The 6,132-nt window shown below is 47.9% G+C and overlaps 1 long non-coding RNA gene across 1 annotated transcript; it reads right to left on the bottom strand.

Annotated features, from left to right (window-relative positions):
- Positions 1-2,385: 2,385 nt before the first annotated feature.
- Positions 2,386-3,488, bottom strand: LOC115092164. Its single transcript, XR_003856922.1, has 3 exons — positions 3,325-3,488; positions 2,860-2,912; positions 2,386-2,522 (listed from the first exon to the last, which is right to left on the bottom strand). It is a non-coding gene; the product is annotated as an uncharacterized LOC115092164 (long non-coding RNA).
- Positions 3,489-6,132: the final 2,644 nt, after the last annotated feature.

The following is a 6,132-nucleotide window of genomic DNA, read 5'->3' as shown; positions in this document are numbered from 1 at the left end:
CTGAGAGGATGAATCCCAGGACCGATGTCTTCACCCTGCTGCTAAGGTTCTTAGAGAGAGACACTGTTAACACTGAGAGAGAGATGCTCGTTTCAGCAGACATTGCACTGCTGCTGAGGATCTGTTAAGGGACAGAACGGGCTGAGAGAATGAGAGTTGGAATTAGCAGAAAGAGAGAGAGAGAGACCTGTTTCAGCTGGGAAGTACAGCTGTGGGGTGATAGGAAAAGGTTGCAGAGGGCCCTCATATCTGACTGGGAAGGAAGCAGCATGTCACTCTGTAGACAAACTGTTAAGTACCAGCAGTTACTATTCCTTTTTGCTGTTTCCAGTTTTTCAAGCCTTTTGAGTTAACTGTAAATCCTTTTCTTATATATAATAACAAACATTCATTTATTAGCACTGTTTCTGTGAATGATTAGTGACAGGTAAGTTAGTGCTGGGTATCAGCAGGGTCCTGCACCAAGTCTCACACAGTTCTTTCAGGTTTTTGTGTCAGGTAGAGCTGGAGTAACCAACCAGCATCTGAATCAGTAAGGAGGTCTTCTGACCACAGATTGTGCTAATAAATAAACATTTGACTGCTATTTAGTGATTCCTCAGTTGTTATATTTAGTGTTTTGTCTTTTCTGGGTCCCTTTTCTAAGGTCTAAGCACCTCCCAGAGGAGGACCTAGTTTAGGGTAGTGAGTGGACTAAACCATTTGCTATGGCTCACTGGAGTAACTATAGAGGGCAGACAGTTTCCTGTGATCTGAGGGACTCCTGGTCTCTGAGAAATCACTGATTAGCACTGTGAAATCCCTGAATACCAACAAAATGTTTCTTCATTTATATTTATAAACTAATTTATTTATCCCACCTTTCCAATTTGACAATACCACCATCCAACTCAAAGACAACGTTAAGGACTTGGGCTTCTGGATTGATAGCGATCTAAACTATAAAATACACATCTCTTCAAAAATAAAAGAAGGATTTCACAAATTACATGTAATCAAACACCTAAAACCTCTGCTTCACCCCCATGATTTCAAAACCGCCCTTCAAACCCTAATCTTCTCTGGTCTGGACTATTGCAATTCTCTACTAATTGGCTTACCTAAATCATCCCTAAGACCCTTGCAACTTCTTCAGAATGCTGCTGCCAGAGTCCTGACGGGCAAAAGAAAATTTGATCATATCTCACCCGTACTCAAGCAATTACAATGGCTCTCAATTGAACAAAGAATCGAATTTAAGATCCTCTCAACTTTACAGAAAGCAATATACAAAGCAGACTACACCGCACTTGATGACATCATTCATATCCAGTACTCTCCACGCACAACAAGATCAACTAGTAAACTACAGCTAGTGATTCCATCACTCCCTCATACTAAACTCTCGTCCACCAGAAACAGAGCCATTTCTATCATCGGCCCAAAACTATGGAACTCCTTACCTCAGTTCCTCACCTCCCAAGAAAACCCAAAATCTTTTAAGAAAGAACTAAAAGCCTGGCTCCTCTGCCAATCTCATACTGACAGCCTGCACAACAATCTCAAAACTTAATCCCACAGCTTCCCATATTTTGTCATTTATTCCCCCCTCTGTCTAATCTTCCTGTTTCCTACAGATATCTAAGTCTATTTTTTCATTATACTTGATCTCAGACTATTTAATGTACCTATCCTTTGGGATATCTTGCCCTGCTCTTATGTTTGACATGACAGTTCTCAGATTGTTAATTGTTGTTTTCTCTTCAATGTCCTCAATTAGTTTTATGTAACATGTTGTTATAATCTGTAAACCGGAGTGAAGGCTACTCTGCTCTACCTCGGTATATAAAAAATGCTAAATAAATAAATAAATAAAATAGATCCATGCAGCGGTGCTGAGAGCAGGAAGTTAGCTGGACTTACCCAGGTACGAGTTCCCGCTAGCTATCTTCAGGGCTGCTACCCAACTAAACATAAGCCCCACACCCGGTCATCTCTTTTTATCCAGGTAAGTTAACCATTCATTGGCCCACAATTTTAACACTCTGCGGTTTGTCCAGCTAAATTCCAAACTCAGCCGGACAAATCCGCTGACTGAGGACCTTGAAAAGTATTACAGGGAACAAAGCGATGTTTGCAAAGGCTCCTTACCGGTTTTTTTTTCTTCGTAGTGCACGCACTGCAATCAGACCAAACACATACGGGATGTCAAGGAGAAGTAAGGGAAAGGGGAAGCATAAACAAGACAGAAAAAGGGGAGGAAAAGTAGAGAAAAGCAGAGGCAGGTGAGCAGAGAGGAAGGAGAAGGGAGATATAGAGAAGGGAGGCAGAGCAGAGGGAGCATTGGAAGGAGGGGTGGAGGAGTTGATACAATAACAGGAAGGAGCAAAGGAGAAAAAGAATGAAGGGGAGAACAGGAGATAAGGCAGGAAGATTGATGGGAGAGGGAAGAGGGGACATAGGGAGGGGGAGGCATGGTTTAGGGGAGAGGAGGGAGAGCAGAGGGAGCAGTGGAAAGAGGGGTGGGAGTAGTTGCACCGGTGCTGAAGTTTGCAGGACGATCAGAACCGGAAAGAGAAAGAAAGGAGATATGTGAGCATTTCCTGATGTCCTACTTTCCATCTGAGGTACAGGCATTGATCTTGGTTATCACAAAGTTAATTGTGCCCATTTCTGTATACAAAGTAAGAGGTACGTTTTCAGAAGAGCTGCTGAGTGACCACAAGAGTTGATTACGTTTATTGGATAAATTTTCAATCACAGCATGGCGGCTGGAAATGTTCCCAAATTTAGCTTAGCCTGTTCAGCACTGAGAAGCCTCCTGAAAACTTACCTTGAGCAGTTCCAGAGGATCTAACCTCACTGAAGGGCCATACCCACCTCTACCCTGACTCCCAATCACTCGGTCATTTTTGATGCAGGCTTGTCTTCGTCTGTTAAAGAAAGGTTCAGACTTTAAAGTGTGTAAGGCTGAATGCACATCACCATTATATACAGGGAGGACAATAATGAAAGCCATTTCTGGGGTTAAAGCGCTCTTTTATCCACAGAAATAGGCTGTTTGATTACTGTCCATCCTCTCCACAAGTAAAGGTAGGAGCATATAACAAGGCATATTTCTCGTTTGGAGTTCGGACAGGGTAAAGCTATATGCTACCCAACTAAACATAAGCCCCACACCCGGTCATCTCTTTTTATCCAGGTAAGTTAACCATTCATTGGCACACAATTTTAACACTCTGCGGTTTGTCCAGCTAAATTCCAAACTCAGCCGGACAAATCCGCTGACTGAGGACCTTTAAAAGTATTACAGGGCACAAAGCGATGTTTGCAAAGGCTCCTTACCGTTTTTTTTTCTTCGTAGCGCACGCACTGCAATCAGACCAAACACATACGGGATGTCAAGGAGAAGTAAGGGAAAGGGGAAGCATAAACAAGACAGAGAAAGGGAAGGAAAAGTAGAGAACAGCAAAGTCAGGAGGGCAGAGAGAAGGAGAAGGGAGATATAGAGAAGGGAGGCATGGGCGAGAGGAGGGAGAGCAAAGGGAGCATTGGAAGGAGGGGTGGGAGGAGTTGATACAATAACAGGAAGGAGCAAAGGAGAAAAAGAATGAAGGGGAGAACAGGAGATAAGGCAGGGAGATTGATGGGAGAGGGAGGAGGGGACATAGGGAGGGGGAGGCATGGTTTAGGGGAGAGGAGGGAAAGCAGAGGGAGCAGTGGAAAGAGGGGTGGGAGTAGTAGCACCAGTGCTGAAGTTTGCAGGACGATCGGAACCGGAAAGAGAAAGAAAGGAGATATGTGAGCATTTCCTGATGTCCTACTTTCCATCTGAGGTACAGGCATTGATCTTGGTTATCACAAAGGAAAATTCGTTTCTTACCTGATAATTTTCATTCCTGTAGTACCAAGGATCAGTCCAGGACACCTGGGTTGTGACTCCGCACCAGTAGATGGAGACAGAGCAAGACCTGTCGGACTCAGTCATATATGACAATGTGCCAACCACAGCCCCTCAGTCTTACGAAATGTCAAAGTAGAAAACATGAACAAGGAAAACTAGCTAGATAACCTAACTTTAACGGGGAGCCATTCAAAACCCCCACTGGAACAGAACTCCCCCAACCAAGGGAGTGAAACAAGCAATCAGATTAGGTAATCAAACAACGAGCGGACTCTCCGTTACTTCAGAACAGCAATGCGGGCGGGATCCTGGACTGATCCTTGGTACTACAGGAACGAAAATTATCAGGTAAGAAACTAATTTTCCTTTCCCTGTACGTACCAGGATCAGTCCAGGACACCTGGGATGTACCAGAGCCAATTTACCGAGGGTGGGAAGCAGAGAGTCCCGCTCGGAGTACTCTCTCTCCAAAACCCCCGGAATCGGTAGCCTGAACATCCAACCGGTAATGTCTAATAAAGGTATACAACGACTTCCAAGTAGCTGCCCTGCAAATTTCTTGAGGCGCGACACCTGAGAAGATTCTGCCCAAGACGCAGCATGGGATCGTGTCGAATGAGCTCTGAGACCCACGGGAACAGACTTTCCCCGCACAAGGTACGCTGAGCTAATGGCCTCCTTGAGCCAATGAGCGATCGTCGTCCGGGACGCTGCGGCACCCCTCTTCGGACCGGAGAACAGAACAAATAGATGGTCTGACACCCGGAAAGGATTAGTGACCTCCAGATAGCGAAGAAGAGTCCTCCGCACATCCAGCTTCCGTAACTCCTTCAGCTTCGGCTCCGAGGACTCCCCGACCGCGAAAGCGGAGAGCTCAATTGATTGGTTCAAGTGGAACGCCAACAGTACCTTTGGCAAAAAGGAAGGGACTGTCCGCAAGGAGACTCCTGAGTCGGAGATGCGCAAGAATGGCTCCCTACAGGACAGCTCCTGCAACTCCGAAACCCGCCGAGCCGAAGTGATCGCGACAAGGAAAACGGCCTTCAACGTGAGATCTTTAAGAGTCGACCGCTTCAAGGGCTCAAAGGGAGCCGAACATAAGGAGGAGAGAACCCAATTAAGGTTCCAGGACGGGCAAGGATGACGCAATGGAGGACGGAGATGCTTTGGCCCCCGAAGAAAACGGGAGATATCTGGATGCAGGGCCAGGGAGGATCCTTGAACCTTACCCCACAGACAACCAAGCGCCGCCACTTGGACTCGAAGGGAACTGCACACAAGCCCTTTGGCGAGACCAGCCTGGAGAAAAGCTAGGATGTCGGAGACGGAGGCGGAAGTAGGATCCACCCCTCGCTTCACACACCATTCCTCAAAAACTACCCAGACTCGGACATACGCCAAGGACGTAGACTGCTTCCTGGATCTCAACAGCGTGGCTACCACCGCATCCGAATAACCTTTCCTCTTCAACCGACCCCTCTCAAAAGCCATGCCGCGAGACAAAAGTGATCCGCATCCTCCAAACAGACGGCGCCCTGACGGAGGAGCCCCGCAAACCCCTGAAGACGAAGGGGAGCATCCACCGACAACTGAATGAGGTCTGCGAACCATGGACAACGCGGCCACTCCGGTTGGACGGGTGCAACTCTATGCGCCGAAGAATCTTGCCTATCATCGGCCACGGAGGAAACACGTACAGCAACACGTCCGTCGGCCAGGGAAGGACCAACGCGTCGACGCCCTCGGCTCCTCTCTCTCGACGTCGGCTGTAAAAACGCGGGGCCTTCGCGTTTTGCCACGTGGCCATCAGATCCATGTGGGGTACCCCCCACTTCTTGCAGATGAAGAGAAAGGCGTCTTCCGCCAGTTCCCATTCCCCGGGATCCAGGTGATGACGGCTGAGAAAATCCGCCTGGACATTGTCGACTCCGGCAATGTGAGACGCTGCGATGTTGCTGAGATGTTGTTCTGCCCAGCCTATCAAGAGCTGCGCCTCCTCCGCCACTAGTGGACTTCTTGTCCCGCCTTGGCGATTGATGTAGGCCACGGTGGTCGCGTTGTCCGACAACACCCAGACCGCCTTTCCCCCGTACCAGCGGCAGAAAGGACTGCAGCGCCAGGCGAGCCGCTCTAGTCTCTAGCCGGTTGTGCGCTTGAGTCGATGACCACCTGCCCTGTACTGACTTGCCTAGGCAAACCGCTCCCCAACCGGAGAGGCTGGCATCCGTGGTTACCACCGTCCAGTTGGG

Source organism: Rhinatrema bivittatum, chromosome 5, assembly GCF_901001135.1.
Source record: "Rhinatrema bivittatum chromosome 5, aRhiBiv1.1, whole genome shotgun sequence".
Classification (NCBI taxonomy): Eukaryota; Metazoa; Chordata; class Amphibia; order Gymnophiona; family Rhinatrematidae; genus Rhinatrema; species Rhinatrema bivittatum.
The sequence above is the reverse complement of the archived record's forward strand: the minus strand, read 5'-3'. Positions and strand labels throughout refer to the sequence as shown.